This window comes from Tenebrio molitor, chromosome 4 (genome assembly GCF_963966145.1).
Source record: "Tenebrio molitor chromosome 4, icTenMoli1.1, whole genome shotgun sequence".
NCBI lineage: Eukaryota > Metazoa > Arthropoda > Insecta > Coleoptera > Tenebrionidae > Tenebrio > Tenebrio molitor.
In genome coordinates, this window is record NC_091049.1 from 11,129,338 (window position 1) to 11,147,858 (window position 18,521).

Genomic DNA, 18,521 nt, shown 5'->3' on the forward strand with positions numbered 1-18,521 from the left:
CAGTGTTCCAGCTGACTTCAGCGCAAATATCTCCTCAACAACACTCATTTTGTTTTGATAAAAGTAAAATTTCACAACATTCACAACTTGGACTGCAACTACACATAAACAATAAACACTCCAGTGACTTAACTCCGCAAGTCCTGAAGGCAATTATTATCACTGATCTCTATAATGCACATTGCACAATATTATGCACTGCTTTTTTTTACTCGCTGAACATACAATGTAAAATGGCAATGTTTTTTAAAGTCAACAATTCAAATCATTTGAGATAGGCAACCAAACTTACAGATGCATTATGCGTGTGTATCCCGATGCATAGATTCTATCCGAAAATTTGTTTGAGTGCATTGCTGTCAAAGTTATCAATCGATTGCTTTGTCAGCAATGCACCAAAATGGAATTTTCAGGATATGAATCTATGCAGAGTTATTTATATTCGTCAAGAAAATCGCATGAATACATTAACCATCAGTGAAGGACAAAAAGTATCTAAAGTTTTTTAAAAATACATATCGAAACTGTAGAATTTTAACTCCTCAACAAATTCAACTTTTATTTATAAAAATGTAGTAATTCGAATAAAAATTTTGCTATTTTTGTTATATTGGAAATATTTTTCTTTTCACCTAGAGTTGTCAAAATTCTTTCCGGAAATATTTTATGTATCCATGGTTATAACAATAAACGTAGCTTTCTTATTGGATAGTAGATTCATGAATGCAATTTTCAGTAAATTAAAAAACTCACGGCAGAGATCAGTGGCAGTTACGTATGCGCAGTTGAAACAAAACATTTATCGGGCCGTCGACCACATTAGCCGTATAGGAGTAAAAGGTGACTCTCACTTGCACTCAAGAAATTCGGTATCTGCTGTCACTGTTCTTCTTTACATGCATTTCTCCATAAGCCACTAGAGCTGTGTAGGGTCAATCTGAGTAACGGCCCGGCTTGCGGGCGGGCGCGCATTGCATTACTAGTTCTGAATGTAGATTGCTGAGGATTTTAAATTTGAGACTGTTAGACAAAAAATATTTGTATTAAAATTATGTGATTTTGATTAGAATATTTTAGGAGGGTCATTGACCAATTGACCCTAAGGAAAAGCCGCCATTGCTAATAACGAGTCATTAATTAAGGAATAAGGGTAATGCGAAGGCGGAGAAGACAGCAATGAAAAATGGATTACAAAGGTGGTTTAAAAAAACGTGTCGGAGCAATAAAGGAAAGTAAAAAAAAAAAACACAAAAATTTAAACTTTATGAGAGGTCCTAATAAAATTTGAAAGTTCATTCAAATTCATGGTCTTTTTCACTTTTGGTAATGAACAAAAATAACGAATAATTATTAACTGTTATTGTCATAGTTCATAGTAGCGCGTTCCGACTGCGCCTTTACCTTAGTATTAACGCATAAAAATATGTGTAAAGGAATCTATAATTGATTTCATATAAATGTTCATCAAGTGAGCTGTGCATTTGTAAAAGCACCTTTAATTTAGTGACATTACAAAAGTCACTTTTATGAAGGTCATGTCCAATAAATCTTTACTTGGTAAAAATACAGACAAAAACAAATAAGAATTACTTTAATTTAATCAGTAAAAAGACGTAACCTTGCTTTTGAAATGTTAAAATGGACAAAAACTGAAAAATTAGTCAAATCGGGTTCGCGCAGAGCAAGCAACTTTGAAAGTCAAAGTCACTAGCTTTAGCTTTAATACCAACAGAAAATCAGATTTTCATGGCTTGCTTAGATGCACATTTATATGAAATTGAGTATAGTTTAATTCTGAATTATAGATATTTAAATAATAAAGCACGTCTCATTTTTTGCTGGAATATTTCCTACTTTTGTTGGTATCTTAATAAATCTTACGCGATATTAATTAAATACATATGAGATTTGACATAGGTTTAAAATATCCTTTGGTTCAATATATTTTATTACTTTCATAATCATAAATTAAAAATCGAAATTTTTGCACTGCAGAGAGCCACTGAACGCCTAATATGTGTGGATCACCGACTGGATAGTCGGTGAATGTGCGAACTCGTATTGTATAGTCCTACAGAAACTCTAGTGGAAATCGGCTTTGGTTGTAAATTTAACAACAACAACCGAAGAATAAGATTTTATTATCAAGTAATAACCGTTGTCATAAATACAACTACCATTACCTCTAACATCCCTGCCTGAAGCTAACATTGCGAACCCCAAACTGACAACCGTCATTAGCATTTATCAGTAGGATTATTGCTGCAGCATAATAGCTATTTATGTAACAAGGCAGTAAAGTGACACTTTATCGAACGAGTTTGCAGATTGTGAGACGAGGCGAAGCCGAGTCGAGCAAGCAAACAAGTTCGATAAAGACACTTTACTGCCGTGTTGCATACAAGATTTTATCGACTACCACCTCACTGCTACTTACGGAAGTCAATCTATTTGCTTACTTCAACTGTAGATTTATATTTTAGAAAGTAAATAACTATTTCAATATTAGAACATTATTATTTATTATACAGTGAGCGTCAAAAGTATGGAATAAATTCATTAAAAATTAAACAAAATTTTTTTCAAAAAAATCTTTGGATAGGTCAATTTTAGTTTATAAAAATACATATTTTAATACAAAATAAAATTCCAAGCAGTCATTTGTTTTCGAGTTATGACGTCATCGACGGTTTTTTTAAATGGAAACCCCCTATTTTTTTTCTTGATTCTGATAGCCCTTTTAATTGTCTAAACGCCAGTGTAAAAATTTTGTTACCTTACATAAGGAAATTGTTGAGAAAAAAAATAATAAAGTTGAAAAAAATAAATTTTATAACGAAAAAAACAAGTCAAAAACTGTGTTAGTAAGTACTTAAAATTATGGAATTAAATGTTCGAATTGCCATCCCCCAGCTTGTTGACAATAAGCAAGTTTATGAAGAAATTCCCCGTTTCAGTTTTATCTATCGCATCCAATTAAAATGAAAATTTCTTGTTTCTGTTAAATGAGTCATTTTCGAAAACATTTTGTAAAACAAATAACACATACGAATGAAATTGACAGTAACAGTTGACTACTTGATTTTTTGACTTGTTTTTGTTCATTATAAAATTTATTTTTTCCAACTTTAATATTTTTTTTTCTCAAAAATTTCCTTATGTAAGATAATAAAATTTTTATACTGTCATTTAGACAATTAAAAGGGCTATCAGAATCAAGAAAAAAATAGGGGATTTCTATTTAAAAAAACTATCGATGACGTCATAACTCGAAAACAAATGACTGCTTGGAATTTTATTTTCTATTAAAATATGTATTTTTATAAACTAAAATCGACCTGTCCAAAGATTTTTTTGAAAAAAATTTTGTTTAATTTTTAATGAATTTATTCCATACTTTTGCCGCTCACTGTATATATTAAATGTGAATGTACAACCAGATGGATTATTAAAATTGATTACTTTTCTTTTCCACATCTTCGCCAATTAAACAAGTATTTGGATTTTTCTCCATTTCAGATTTTTGTAAAATTTCTATATCGGCGAAAGTTTCTGACTGTGCTGGCTGTTGGTGAATACCGCCAAGAATTGTTTTTGCAATTTTTGTTTTATTCAGCAACAGAATCACTTTTCCATCCACCATGACGCTTGAGATTCTCTTTACTGCCACCAGCATTAGCAAATAAGGTGGCGGATGTTCTGCGAAAACAGTGACCAGTATATAATGAAGCGTCAGGTAAGTTTAGATAACTAGCAATTTTGCTTGGAATACCACCAATGGTGTGAATGCCTACTGGCTGTATCGTACATTTTCCTTGTCTATATGAAAGAAAAAACCTTGTATTGTTTACATGCGAAGGACGCAGGGCTAGGTATCTCTTATATAACTCAATAGGTTTGATTCCTCCTTCAAAATCAGCAGTTACAATAAAGGTCCTAGGCTTATTTGTTTTTGATTTTGTAATATGTACAATAAGAATTGATTCTTTATCCTCTATATCATCAATGCTTAATTTAATCAATTCATCGGAACGACACGCCCCAGCAATTCCAAAAATTGTACAGACCTAAAATCATTGAAAATTAAAGAAATGTCAATAATTTATGATAACTACCTACCTTCATCATCATATAGTATCTGGTGCATTCAACAAAAATTTAATGACTTCTTTTTGTGATAGAGTTTTTGATTTTTTGGGAGTGTGACCTTTTGATTTTTGTTTAAGAAATGGTATAAGTTTTTTGTAACTACTGATGTCAACGTTATCTTTAAGATTTAGCGTAGCCTTCAGCATAGAATAATAAGACCACATAGTTGGAGGCGAATACTTTTCAGCCATCTCGGCAAAATATCCCATGAGAACATTTTCACTGTATTTTGTGATTCGATTTTTGGTGCACCATTCTAGAAATAATTGATGTTGTCGTTCATACTTTTCTCTGGACTTTTTCGGTAGCATATCCAAACTAGCGATGACGCTCTTTTCTCTAATCTCGGGGGGAGTGCAATCAATATTATCGTCTTCAAGATAACTCATTTTGTTTGATCAATCTTAAAAGTAAACAAATTAATAACATTTTGAGCAATGTAGGCGTTCCATTTACCTTAATTTATCCGTCTTTTATAACCACAAAACCACAACCGAGACTACCGACGCCGCGAGGTTATGTCCGTTATTTTTTGACATTTACTTGAACCAACGGTGATGCGATTTGCGGTAACATAGGCAACTCTTTTTACAAATTTTCAATTTAATTACCATATGTATTACAGAAATATAAATTTTCCAATTGCATTGTGGATTAAAAGATAATGAAACATAAAACGATACTTTTTTTCTGTTCTTATTTGTAACTAGATAATGATAATTAAATGGAACCGATTATGTACGCTTCAAAATATTTCTAAGTAGGCCTAGTCAGAGTCAGGTAAAGTACTTTACCTGCCTAGACAGACAAAGTGACACTTTCTCTCCTTGAATCAGTACGCCAAAATTGTATTTTCGCTATGGTAGTCGATAAAATTCTATTTTTCAAGTGACAAACATAAATTTACAACCAAAGTCGAATTCCACTAGAGTTTCTGTAGGACTATACACCATGCTCTATCAATAGTTGGCCAACTTTCTTGTTGAATGGGAATTCCAACTATTTTTCGATCAATCTGTCGGCCGACTACAATCGCTTTAGTGTGCGCACTCACATAAGTCCTCATACTTATTAAGAACCAACTAAATTGTCGGCCGATGAAAAGTCTGTAGTGTGGCCCTAGCTTAAGACGATATTCTTATTACACAGTTCTTCCACAATTTTGCACACACTACCTCTACATTTATTTACACATTGAGAAACACCACTTTGCTAGCATTGTTCGAAACTGTTTCGAACAACACTAAAAACTTAATGACATCTTCGAAATCTGCAGAAATCATATCGCACTTTATTTATATAGAATTATGAGTTACCCTTTTAAAGCTTTCCGCCCGTCAGCAATTCTAACAGTATGCTGTTGGTCGTCTTCTTGTTTTTTTATACTTCTAACACGCTTTCAAATGTTGATGGCCAATGTTCGAAAAGCATGCAAACTTTATCTTTATATAGTTCTTCGAAATCACTTTCTATCTGTAAAAAACAAGGGAACCTAATTATAAAAATGTGTGCAGGGGTGCCCCATAATTATTCGTTTAAGAAATTTCAACGTTAGGTTTTGTTGTGCAAACTTGTGAAATAATGGGTTCCCTACCAGTTATTTTATAATTTAAGGCATTACCAGTAAATATCCCATGGATAATTTGAAAATAGGCCAGTCGTCATAAATCGATTACTTTCTAGTATTAATATCTCAGCATTCAATATTGTGTTCGAGAGAGGTTGATTTGTTGCCGATTGATCATTTTCGGTATCGTTGTCAAGTTCTACTTCAGCGTTTAATCTGTCATTGACATACTCGTAACTGTTTGCAGATAAATTTGATGGTATGGTGATGGTGGAAACTTCTAATCTGTAATGTCAGGTGTATCCTCTGACAGTCGCTGATAATCGCCCTGTTGAACAGGAACGTATTATTCTATAGTGCACGTGATCATGTGATTCACAAGAAAGATAAACAGACAAAAATAGTAAGCATAATAAGTATATTCATTTAAACCAAAAAAATTAAACGAATTAAGCTTACATGTTGTCACGGTTCGCAAATTCCGTTCCGTTCGTTTTTCGTTTTTGCGGATTTGGCCGGAGTGGAAGGCCCATGGGTTCCACTAATGCTTGGGGATGCACCATCGTTACTCGAACACCTCGAAAGTAACCTTAAAAGTAACGAATTCAGTAAACTCTCGCTCACAGTTAGGCCGAGAGTAATCGCATGTTACCGCGACCGTTTTGATTGTATCGTTTTCCTTCCCAATCCCTCATCTTCCAGTTCGCTTGTCGTTGTCGTTAATCCTTTCTACCTTGCCTTCTCTTTGGGTTTTCCTTGTCGGCTTTTCTTCGTTTTCTTTTAGTTTGGCCCCAGCTGAAGAGGCAGCTGGAATCGTGCCCTTATCCTCACAATTTCAGCGGAACGGTAGCTGCATTCCGTCGGGTTTGTCAGGTCGCGAACCTTGGCCCTACGCCAGAAAAATTTCGCTCTTTCCTATTTTCCTCGTTCTTCACGGCCTAGAGTTTATCGGAGTTGAGTAGGTCTTCTGAATGTACCGTTAACTTACCTTTCCCTTTTTTAAGACACCAACTCCATAAATTCCCTTAACCTTCTCGTCCCTGGACATTTTTTTCTCCTTCCTTCCCGGACCTCTCAGTCCTACTTACTTCCCCCCAATTGATGGCTCTCTTCATCTCCCGAAACACCTGGAGACGGTCTCGATCGACGGTTCTCATCGATGATCGACGGCGTAGGCATTTTGGTCCCCTTGTTTTGATTTTTCTAACCTATCTCGGTCCCGCTGTTGCGCGTCAAAAATTCGAGCACGCACGCACCTGTCGGTTCTCGATGTTCCTTCTGTCGACAGCTGTTAAGGTCTGTTTTCCTTCACCGAGACTGGTTACACTTTTTTGGGCAAGGCGATAAGTTCGCGTTTCGATGACACTCCAGAGCCACTCTTCCTTTTTAGTAAAAGTACCGTGACTGGGTGAACTTCGTGGCAGCGTTTTCTCGTGCATCGCACCGATTTTCGGGATTTTCACGAAGTTCCCCGTGCCCGTCCAGAGGAGTTGTGTGGTTCTCCATTTCGTGCCGAGAACGTACCTTCAGGAACCCCAACTCGGTCGGAGTTTCCGGATCCAGGGAGTCACGTGCTTTTTCTGGCTTTTCGTCGCCCCCAAAAAAAAAGACCTCACGCCGACTGAGTAAGTCACAGTTTTCCTGCCGTACGTTACCTTAATGGCGTTCTCTTCTTTCTATGAAAGGGTCTTTTAAGTGGATCTTTTAAGAGGGCATTTGGACAACCGAATCTTTTGGGAGGATCTTTTGTCGGACCCGTTCAAGCGGATCCGTTGAGTCCCCTTTTTTCCGGCTTTCTTTCCTTCGTCTCTACCGGAGTCAGTAGCGGCCTCAACGGCGGCAGGACCGGCGAGCGGCAAACCCTCGCAGGATGCCGAAGGACGACGCAGGAGGCTCAGGAACAGAGTCTCCATTTTGCTCGTGTCGGGGTTATCTTCATCTCTCGAGGCCGCAGCAGTTTTTCGGCAGAAAGATAACGTCCCTTCTTTTGTTTCACCGTCTCTCTCTTTCTTTGGCTTTGGCCACCCACATCGAACAATAATTTAATTTTTGTACTCATAACCTTGAAAGCAACGCTTCCAACATCCAACGCTCGCTCCGAAACGAGTGCTTCCCGGTCGACTCGAATGTAAAAATTGCAAAAAACACTGGCCTTTTGAGGCATTCAAAAAAAATCTGTCTTGATAATAATAAAATTTAGTTAATAAAATACAACTTCCCTGGGTTTTCCTCCATTAAAACATTACGGAAAGATTTATAATCGTTGAAAAGTGTTCCTACAAAATTCACAAATTATTGCAAAAATTGAAATATCAAGCAATTGTTTCCAATAACCAAAGATCACTGCCTACTTGGTTTTATGTTCGTTTATGTTTAATGTATTAAAACAAAAAAAATTTAATTTAATTTTCGTACAAAAAATATTGTACGAACCACTTGCGTGAAGACATCTTCCGTTCATTCGCGCATTAATTAAAGGCACTCGCTCCTTCGTCGCTCGTGCTTTAAAAAATGCGCTCATGCGGGAACATCGTCTTCCCGCACTTGTTTCGTAGATAACTATTTCATCAAAAATCAATTGTGCAAATTATTTTCACTCATCATTGTAAATACTTCACTGTACCAGGGAATATAATTTAATTAAATTGGTCAACTGGGACACGTGTGTTTCATCGGATCCGGATACTCCCGAAGCATCAGTGCCGGAGAAAGTGACGCACTGTTGATTGTTTTTCGCTCGCTCCGCAAAAAATCTCAACTCCCATGATTTTAGCTTACCGTGTCGTTCTGCGGACGATTTGCGCTGATCTCGATCTGCGTTACGATTTTACCGTGTCGCATGAAACTATTTCACTGCCCGGGAATAAAATGTATGTAGGGTGAATCGCCCAGTAAATGAACAATTAAGGATTACTCTAACTTTCGACGGCAACATTTACTTTTGGTTGTGACATTATGTGATATTAAAATTTTTTGTTGGAATTCTTAAATATTTAAAATATGATCAAGCACAAAAAAATTATTATTATTGTGTTATAACTGTTTCATAAAAAATAATGTTTTTAAAATGTCCCAAAATCTAGTGAATGAACAATAAAATCTGGTAAATGAACGAAAAAAAGCCAGTAAATGAACAACATGTTTAATGAATTTGTATTTTATATAAAAATTAGTACAAAAATAGAATTAAAACAGGTAGATCTACATCTGGACGTTATAAAAACCCCCAGAGGTTAGAGGTTTCGGTTCCTTAATTTTTTTGATAATTTGATGTTTTTTATACCAAATTTGGTCTGTTAATTTTGGCCACTTCCATTTTCCGTTAGAGCTGTGTTTCATTACGCTAACTTCGTATTCTTCTCGATCAGTTGCCTTAATCAATCCTGGATAAAACTTATCATCATATTTCACAACAACGTAGTCTCCTATTTTCAGAATTTGTTTTGTCTCTAAATTTTTGTCGGTCAAATTTTCCGATTTGTTTTTGGTACTGTTTCTTTGTTCCTCTTCTACTTCCGTCAGATCATCGGACCCGCTGGAACTACTTTCGTCTTCTCTTCTTTCTCCTTTACTTGAAGTCTTTTTCAATTCTTTTGCTTGAAAATGTTTTTCCTTTTTGATTTTTTTTGTTCCTACTGTTTTATCTTTGTCTTTTCTCTCTCGCTTTCTTTTGATTATTATACTTTTCTTAGCTTGGGAAGAACTTGCCTTCTGCTCTTTTTTAAGTGTTCTGACTCTTGCTGCTTCTTCCTTCTCATGTTTTGATTTGTTTTTGGTACTGTTTCTTTGGTTCTCTTCTACTTCCGTCAGATCGTCGGATCCGCTGGAACTACTCTCGTCTTCTCTTCTCTCTCCTTTACTTGAAGTCTTTTTCAATTCTTTTGCTTGAAAATGTTTTTCCTTTTTGATTTTTTTTGTTCCTACTGTTTTATTTTTGTCTTTTCTCTCTCGCTTTCTTTTGATTATTATATTTTTTTCAGCTTGGGAAGTACTTGCCTTCTGTTCTTTTTTAAGTTTTCTGAGTCTTGCTGCTTCTTCTTTCTCTTGTTTTGCTTTGTCTTGTTGCTCGTAATATTCTAACCATTTTAACGATGTAATTGCGAAAGGCATTTTTTTAGCATTTTTGCGTTTACAAACTTTTTCGTTTTGATGGGGCCAATGTAAATGTTTTTCCCAAACTTCAATATCAGTCTTTTCTCTAACAATAATGTTTGAAAGAACTTGTATCTTCTTATCACTTTTAATATTTTCGATTCCCCCGTGTGAGGTATCTTGTGTATAAATCACAGTTGAGTGAGACGGTTTCTTCTTTTCAACAGTCTCAAAAACTCTGTCTAGAATAATTTCCATGATAACTTTAATCATTACTGTATATTCTTCTGAAGATAAATTCGTGAATTCAGTTGTTTCATTTTTATCACCAAATTCTTTTATTTCAGTAGTTCCATTTATACTGTCAACAGGTTTGATTAGATCATCACTATTTTTCGTATCACAGTTTAGAAAGTCAGTAGTTCCATTTATACTGTCAACAGGTTCAAATCTGTTGATTAGATTGTCACTATTTTTCGAATCACAGTTTGAAAAAGTGATTTGGTTTGCATCATCTAGCTCTTCTAATTTTTTCTTGCCAGTTGCGTAATCGTCATTATTGTCAAATGCCGGGTATAAAACGCCATCGATTTCAAACGGCAAATCATTCAAGAATGTTTCTGTGAAGTCTTCGTACGTAGGCTCCTGTTGAGCAATCCCGCCATTGTCAAAATTAAATTCCGATTCGTTTGCTGTAGAACTATTACTAGAGAGCGGATTTATATGCACAAAAAAATAAAAATTAAGCGCTTAAATAAGCATAACATACTGAATAAAAAAGTTTTATTTTAAACAAAAAAGCATTAAAAAGCATAAAAACAAGATAATAAAACACAATTCCTAAAAATGAAAATATAACATTTTTGTATTGCTTATACAACAAAAAACAACTCCTTATGGTTAGAAAACACTACTTGAACTTCAATCTTCTTCTTTGAAACAATGAATGATAAGGAGTTGTTCTAAATGATTAATTGTAAGATTTCTTCGTCGATCATTCAATATATTTTTAAAGTTGGAGAAACTGCGCTCCACATCTACACTTGTAGTTGGCGCAAATTTGAATTTGGGGATAATTGTAGAATCGATGTTTAAGTTTTCCACATATTCGCCTTGTAAAACTCGCGCTATGTCACACAAAATACCAAAACCTGTGTTTTTGTTTAAAACATTGTCGAGTTTCTCAGATACGACACGCCCAACTGCTCCTCTCACAGAGTTAGTTTCTTCTTTAAATTTTTGAACCATATTCACTGAGTCAACCAATGGAACACCTTGTTTTTCTAGTTTTGTTATAGTCTCACATACAAATTCATAATTACTTTTTAGAAAAGCTAAATTCTGTCGCAACTCTTTATTTTTGAAAATATCTATGCAGTTTCTTATTGACTGCGACGGAGCGTCGACAAATTCGGTAACTACTTCTTCAAATTGATTAATATATTGACTATAATAAAATGCGGCCTCTAACCAAGTTCCCCATCTGGTCAAAATTGGTTCTGGTGGTAAAGGTATGGTTGGAAATGTTTCCTTAAAATATTGCACTCTTAGTGGGGCTTTAACAAAAATTTTTTTACCATTTGAAATTAACTTATTTACCACAGGAAATTCTAATCGTATAGTTTCAGCTATTCTGTTTAGTCCGTGCGCAACACATGTACAGTGAATTAATTTTTCGTAAAATATTTTTAAGTTTGTTCCAGCTTTAATCATGTATGCAGCGGCATCCGAAATCATTAGCAAAATTTTGTCCGTTGGTACGGCATTTGGAAGAAAAAAAGACGTAAGACTTTCATTAACAAATCTGGTAATCGAATTACTGTTTGTTTTGGACAATTCTTTGCAACTGACAACATATCCTTTAGTAGGAATATCTTCCTTTAAAATACCGAGAATTAAACTTGCCACGTACCTTCCACAACTGTCTGTTGTTTCATCGACTGCAAACCACATGTAGTTACTTCCGATGCGTTGTTTAATTTTGTTACACACTTCTCGAAATACTGGCTCTAAATAATTTTTACGAAGAGTGCTCTCAGCCGGAACGTGTCTATTGCAATGGGTTTGTAGAAACTGTTGAAATGGGCCTTTATCTAACTTTTTGAATGGTATATTGGACTGAACCATCATCCTACATAAGTCGAAGTTAAACTGAAATTGTTCGTTTTGCCGTGATGTGCTTGCAACAGATTCTTGTAGAGTTTGTTGTTTAAATTTTGAAATCTCGAATTTTTTTCTTCGTTCAACATGAGTGTTGCTTTTCATATGTTGAATAACATTATATTTTTTTTCGCTTTGAATCTAAAATAATATTTTCTGAATACTAGAGAATTAGGTAACTACACAAAAAATACTTACGGTTTTAACGCAAACTCGACAAAATATTTTATTATTTTCAATTATAAATTCTGGAAAATTTTTTATCCACTCATCAGGCGTAGATTTTGGTTTTGGCATTTTTGAATTAAATTTTAAATGAAATGAAACAATGACCTGCACTCTAAGAAGGAATACGAGGGAATCGGTAAATATGGAGCAAATAATTCGCCTAGTGTTATCGTGTTAAACCGGTTTTTCGCAACAACAAAGTGAGAGATGAGTTCCTATAAACCTGGCTGCCACCACATTTCATCAACGACAAACGAGAAATTAATTTTTTTCATTTCTTGCGGCAACGGAATGTTTTCCGTGTTAAAACAATAAAAATTCTAATAAGTAAAGAATGAAAAAATACCTATAAATAAGGAAAAAGGCAGTAAATAAGCATATACATTTTAATATGCATAAAACTGCAAAAAAAGCAAAAAAAGCATAACAAAATAGGGCTCAAATGACTCAAAATTTTAAGTCTGTTACACATCTCAAAAAGTATTGAGCTACTTATAACCCCCACAAAAAGCATAAAAACTAGAAATCCGCTCTCTAACTATTACTGTCAGATTTATTCTTAAAATCTGCACAGAACTTCCAAAGTGCGTAAGTAGTATCTTCGCTTCTGGCGTTATTTTCTAGATCCTCGTATTCAGCAAGTTTTGCAGTACCAAGGAAGTGATTCATTACTTTTAAACACGACTTACAGTCTTGAAACGTCAGTTCATTGTCACCTACTTTGGGTTTTGGAAATAGTTCATTCCTTCTAGTGGATATGCATTTCGAAAAATCTACATTGTCCGGATTTAATGGATAAAGACCGCAGATTTCAAAACCTTTTATTATGGTATTGGGCTGCGATGCTTTTTCAAAAGCTTCTTTAAACAGAGGGCAGAAGTTGTAGCGCGTTATAGATGCGCTAGTTTTTTGTTTGTGGGCTTGGCAAACTTTCTTTCACTCAACTTTTAAGGGTCTAAATATCGTAACATCACATGGTTGAAGGATGTGTGTGGAATTCGGATAGAGACAATATAAAATAATTTTTTTCTTCACACAAAATTCATACAATTCGATACTGCAGTGGCTTTTGTGTCCGTCAATAAATAAAATTACCGGAAATGTAATTTGTTTTTCGACAAGCCAGTTGTAAAATACGTTGGCAACATATTCAAAAAAAGTTGCGGCGGTCATCCAGCCACTGTCTGAGCGTCCAGTCCCCCAGGTACCTGGAACTGACAAAGCCAGCTCCTTGGGAATCCTTTTGTACGGAAAAAGCACCATGGGTGGAGCTGCAACTCCGGAAGCGCTGTAAGTGCACAACACAGTAATGGATTCTTTTTCGTTTCCAGATGAGATCTCATAAAAATTTTTGAAATTTTTGGAGATCGATCCCAACACCAGCCCTGATTTTACGCAAGTCCTTACTCCAGTTTCGTCTGCGTTATATATCCGACAGGGGTACTCCATCATGTCTAGAAGATCGTGTTCCAGGAACAAGTATTGTTTCAAGTCCTGAAACCATTTTCTGATAGCAGTTTCAGTTACCGCAGCACGCGACTTGGAAATAATTTCAGTATTACGTTTGACAATGTTTGGATGCCTTTGCAAAAATAATTTAAGCCATTTTTCTCCAGGCCTATTGTTTTTAAAAGGATTTGGCCTATTAGTTTCTGTCAAAATCTTCTGTACAGCGTCTTTTACTTCGGATGGATGCATCGGAAATCCCAATTTGGCTTTGGCATGTATCCACTGTTCCAAACGGCTTTCTTCGAATTCGTCTAATACTGGCTTAGGACCCATTTTCCTAATGTTAGTAGTTTTCGCGTTAATTTTATTATGAAGTGTTGACTTGGGAATGTTATATTTTTTTGAAGCCGAATTCAAAGATTCAATGCCGTCTTTTACATCTTGGATGGCTTTAGCAAGTACATCCTCTCCATACCGGAATCGACAGTATTTTTTGGCAGCTTTCTGAGGTAGTTTTCGAACAGACTTCTCTTCACTCATCTGAAATAAGATGCAAATAAATACTTTCATTAATATCAATTAATTTTATTAAAAACTATTAGGTCCAAATATAAAATTCCAGTTAATGAACACATCTTGTTCAGTGACTGAACTAAATTTAAGCGGCGTTCATTAACTGTCTGACTACAATTGACGTTGAAAATAATTTTATTAAAAGATAACCCTATAAGCAGAAATTAATAAGGCAAATTTTCGCTTGATTTCATAAAAAACGCAAAAACCCAGTGAATGAACAGGGCGTTCATTTACTAGATATCACCCATTCTTTGGAACCAGTTATTGAACGTGGCTTAATATTGCAAATTTACATGAAAAATCAACCTGTTTCTGCACAAATTGTTAATTTGTTCAATTTACTTTACTTTACTTACTCTAGGTTTCATTATTTTCTTCAAATTTGGTTTTAAAATATGGTTTTCTAGATAAGTATATCTAACTTACCTTAAACAAAATGGCTCCCAGCCTTTCGCCTGCTTACCCACACCACTTCTGACGAATATCCACAAAGCACAGTTGGATGTTAAAATTAATCTAATGAATGAACAAAATACTGCGCACGTGTAACTTTTGCCAAAAGCATGCGCGAACTATTTAAAAGCTACTGATTTCTTATTTTCAACGAAAAACCAGACTTTCGTTCATTTACTGGTCAGTGTTCATTCTCTAGGCTATTCACCCTAGTGCGGCTAAAGAAGTTTTCACTTCAAAATGTTATTAAACGCAAACAAATGTCTTACCGTATTGAAACAAATCTTTTTGATTTTCTTCACACAAGGAAATATTAGTTGTCTATAATAACGTAATGGCTTATGTTTATTTGATCAGTAACATTATTCAGTTGACAAGTAAAAAAATAAACATTTTTCAAGTAGAAAATTCAGTTTGATCAGTATGTTCTGTCCGGATAAAAATTAATCTTTGACTGATTTAAAAAAAAATGATATGTAGAAATACTATTTGATCAGATATTTTGTTCAATAATTAATTGCATTTCGATTCTTAAAAAAACTTAAGTTTCATAATAATTTATGATAAGTATTTTGATTCAATATGATTAAGTATAATAGTGAAATTGAAATATAAATAACGATAAATGGTCTGAGGGCAGAGCCAATGGCAGAGCTGACTGATAATATACCTACAGAAAATGTACGGCAGCACGGCAATACAGCATAGATTGTGAGGCAGGTTCTGTACTAATCTCGACAAGAGGAATTTCAAATAAATAAAATCAGGACAACATTATGGTAGAATTTACTTGAAAATTAAACGATAAAATAAACAATGAAAAAATAATTTTCAAACTTAAAAATTAAAAAAAACATTTTCTTAAGTACCTATAGCTTAAAGTTTATGTATATTACTACTGCACAATAAGAGCTTTTTTTGCCTTAGAAGGACGCCCTCTTTTACGTTTCCCTTGAATACTTATATTTCGCGCTTCTGGTGGTGGTTTGACATATTTAAGTCTAATGGCTATGCCAATAATATGTTTACATATCATATTTTTAAAAAAAGCTGGACAATTACAGTTTCCCTTAATCCACTCATCTGGAGAAGTTGACATGGTAGTTATCCAGGATGAAAATGCCTTATTTTTAAACTCTTCAAATTCCACCCAATTTTCTGCGCAAATGTCATTTAATTCTCCTGGTTCTTCGGTTGAATCCCCTGCTGGAATTTTGTAACTAATTTGACTCTCCTGTTGGGAGACAATGAGAACTGGTTTATTCTTTTTAGTCCACTGATAGGCAGATGTCCACAGGGACAATGTAATTGTTGGTATTTTCGAAAATTTTTTCAACTCAGTTTTATAGTCGTTCGACCATTGTTGAACACTTTCAAGAGCAACCGATAGAAAATGGTTTAATGAAAGGCGTTCCCGAAGGGTATGAGTGTCTTTTATAACTTTATTAAACGCTTCTAAGGCGTTATTAGTACTTGGTACATGTTTCATTACACCTTCGTACCAATTGCTATTATCAGACAGCCACTCTCTTTCAAAATAATTCAAAAAAGCTTGCTCCGTATTCCATTTTTTTTTGAAAAGTTCAACAGCTTTTTCGAATATCTCTGGAGATGAAGAAAGTTGAAGAGTGTTAATATCACTCAGAATTAGGGAACGGTTTTTTTTCTCCACATCACGCTCTACACGTTTCTGAACATTTTTCCTCATATGCGCCCAGCACATGATTATCAACTTATCAGTTCCGAAAATCTCTATGAAAGCATTCTGAATACTTTTTGCAGCATCACATATCAACACGTTAGGTTCAAATTTTTTTTCAAATAATTTCTTTGATGTGGCAACTAACGCTCTAAAGAGAAACTTGAAATCCTCCTTCTTCTCATTAGTACAAACAGAAAGACCAAAAGGGTGAAAATGTTTATCCATATCGGTAGTACCCACTATTAGAACTGGAAAACCTTGCCACAAGAGTTTGTAGGTTGCATCAGCATGAATTTTGTAACTGTTGGCACAAATACTCATCAAATATCTACTTGTTATGAAAAATCGAAAAATGCTTTCCTCTTCCTCAGTCTCTAATTCGTATTGTGCGACGAAAGGGATATGCAAGTCTTCTGGAATAACTGAGTTTTTCAGTAGCCATGCTTCCAATTCTCCAACACTTATTTGTGACGGGCCATATTTGGATTCTCGCAACTGATGCAAGTAATTATCTAATTGTCTTTTTGAGGGAAGCTTCCTGATATCACTATTCTTGGACAATTCTATTAAAATAGCCTTTGGCTTTAACTTTAGGTCAAAAAGTTTTTGGATTTCCAACTTTAGAGAAGGGTCAATTCCAAGAACGCCTTTTGTTTCAATAGAGTCATGATTGTGTTCTGATTTAGTCTTGAATAAATGCACTTCATGCGATGTCGAATCATACTGAAGATATATTTTTGCAGAACATTGTTGTCCACGAAGTTTAACTTGATTGCACCTGAAGTATTTCTTTATTCCTTCTTCTGTTTTATTTTTATAATGAAATCCCCATATTTTTTTATCTTTTATAAATTTTTCAGCCTCATCCGATCCAGAAAAAACTCCAATCTTTATCCAATTTCCTATAACTCTCCTCTTTGGCGATGATTCGTGATGACGTCCTTCCTCAGAGGATGATTCCGACGTTTCGTACTCCGCAACTAGACTATTGTTCATCCTGAACGCCTGCAGAATATGACTGTGAAAAAATATTTATAAATACCTCAATTTACCTTGTAAACTTATGCAATTTATTTCACCATAACACAAGACACTTGCAGACTATTGCGCGGTCAAATTTATAGGTTATGTTGTTTTTCTCGAATCGTACCTAATTGACACAATTTTAAGAATCAAGTAAATTGTACACTGAGCAATTGTTTTTTTACTTGTGTTCTTCAATATTCTGTGCCACAAATTAAATTTAATACTTAACAAACGCAAATTCATTGAATCAGATTTAAAATTTCGTAGATCAAAATGTTTTACCACTGTCCAAACAATATTTTACTGATCATTCAGTATTTTAACTTGGAATATATATTTTTAACTTGCCTCTAAATATTTTACTGTGCATTCAGATTTATTACTTAATTATTTAGTAAATATTATTACAAATAGTTACTGATCAAAATGTATTTGTACTCATCAATTAAATTGTTCCGTAACGTAATTGCAAATAAATGGTTTGGTGGCAGGAAATTGTAATTTTTTCTCATTTCTTCTAAAGAGTAAAGCTGTGTTCCGTGTAAACTTTCTTAATATAGAGTAACAAATGGATGTGTGTGCAACTAAATAATACACCACAAGTAAAAACAGGAACGTTTATTAACGTGTGGAGTACTCCGCTAGTCCAGAAAGAATGAGGCGGCTTGATCCGTTGATTTGATTTAATGTAACAATAACAATAACAAATAACGATGAATGATAACAATGGATTGATGAATGGTGAACGGCGTGGTTGATGGTGCCGTGGCTGGACTTGATCGGCGAGAGAGCGAGTCTAAGGGATGCGACGTCTTTTATCCCTTCGGTTTGACTCCCCCTGGTGTCGACACGTACGTGTTGTGGTGCGTCGATAGAGGTCGCCACAAACGTAAGGCAGAAAATGTTTCTGTGTGCAATTTCTCAAACCTGTAGCACACGGATTACAGCAGAAATGTGGAACCCAGGTTTTATCCTGCTGTTTTATGTCTGCGTTAAAGTAGTAAGAATAGGCTTTTTGTATTATAGGCGATAAAGAGCTCCTTTGTTTACTAAATATCACCTCACCACAAATGTAACAAAAATTGTCGGGATTACTCACATATTTTCGAGACATTTTGG

General features: G+C 34.8%; 3 long non-coding RNA genes across 3 annotated transcripts; all 3 read right to left on the bottom strand.

The window, feature by feature from the left end:
- Window positions 1-2,602: 2,602 nt before the first annotated feature.
- LOC138129684 (uncharacterized) lies at window positions 2,603-4,874 on the bottom strand. Its single transcript, XR_011159344.1, has 3 exons — window positions 4,606-4,874; window positions 4,120-4,552; window positions 2,603-4,067 (listed from the first exon to the last, which is right to left on the bottom strand). It is a non-coding gene; the product is annotated as an uncharacterized lncRNA (long non-coding RNA).
- A 5,702-nt stretch (window positions 4,875-10,576) lies between these two features.
- LOC138128195 (uncharacterized) lies at window positions 10,577-12,737 on the bottom strand. Its single transcript, XR_011158562.1, has 2 exons — window positions 12,167-12,737; window positions 10,577-12,109 (listed from the first exon to the last, which is right to left on the bottom strand). It is a non-coding gene; the product is annotated as an uncharacterized lncRNA (long non-coding RNA).
- A 2,706-nt stretch (window positions 12,738-15,443) lies between these two features.
- Window positions 15,444-17,772, bottom strand: LOC138128196 (uncharacterized). Its single transcript, XR_011158563.1, has 2 exons — window positions 17,429-17,772; window positions 15,444-17,381 (listed from the first exon to the last, which is right to left on the bottom strand). It is a non-coding gene; the product is annotated as an uncharacterized lncRNA (long non-coding RNA).
- Window positions 17,773-18,521: the final 749 nt, after the last annotated feature.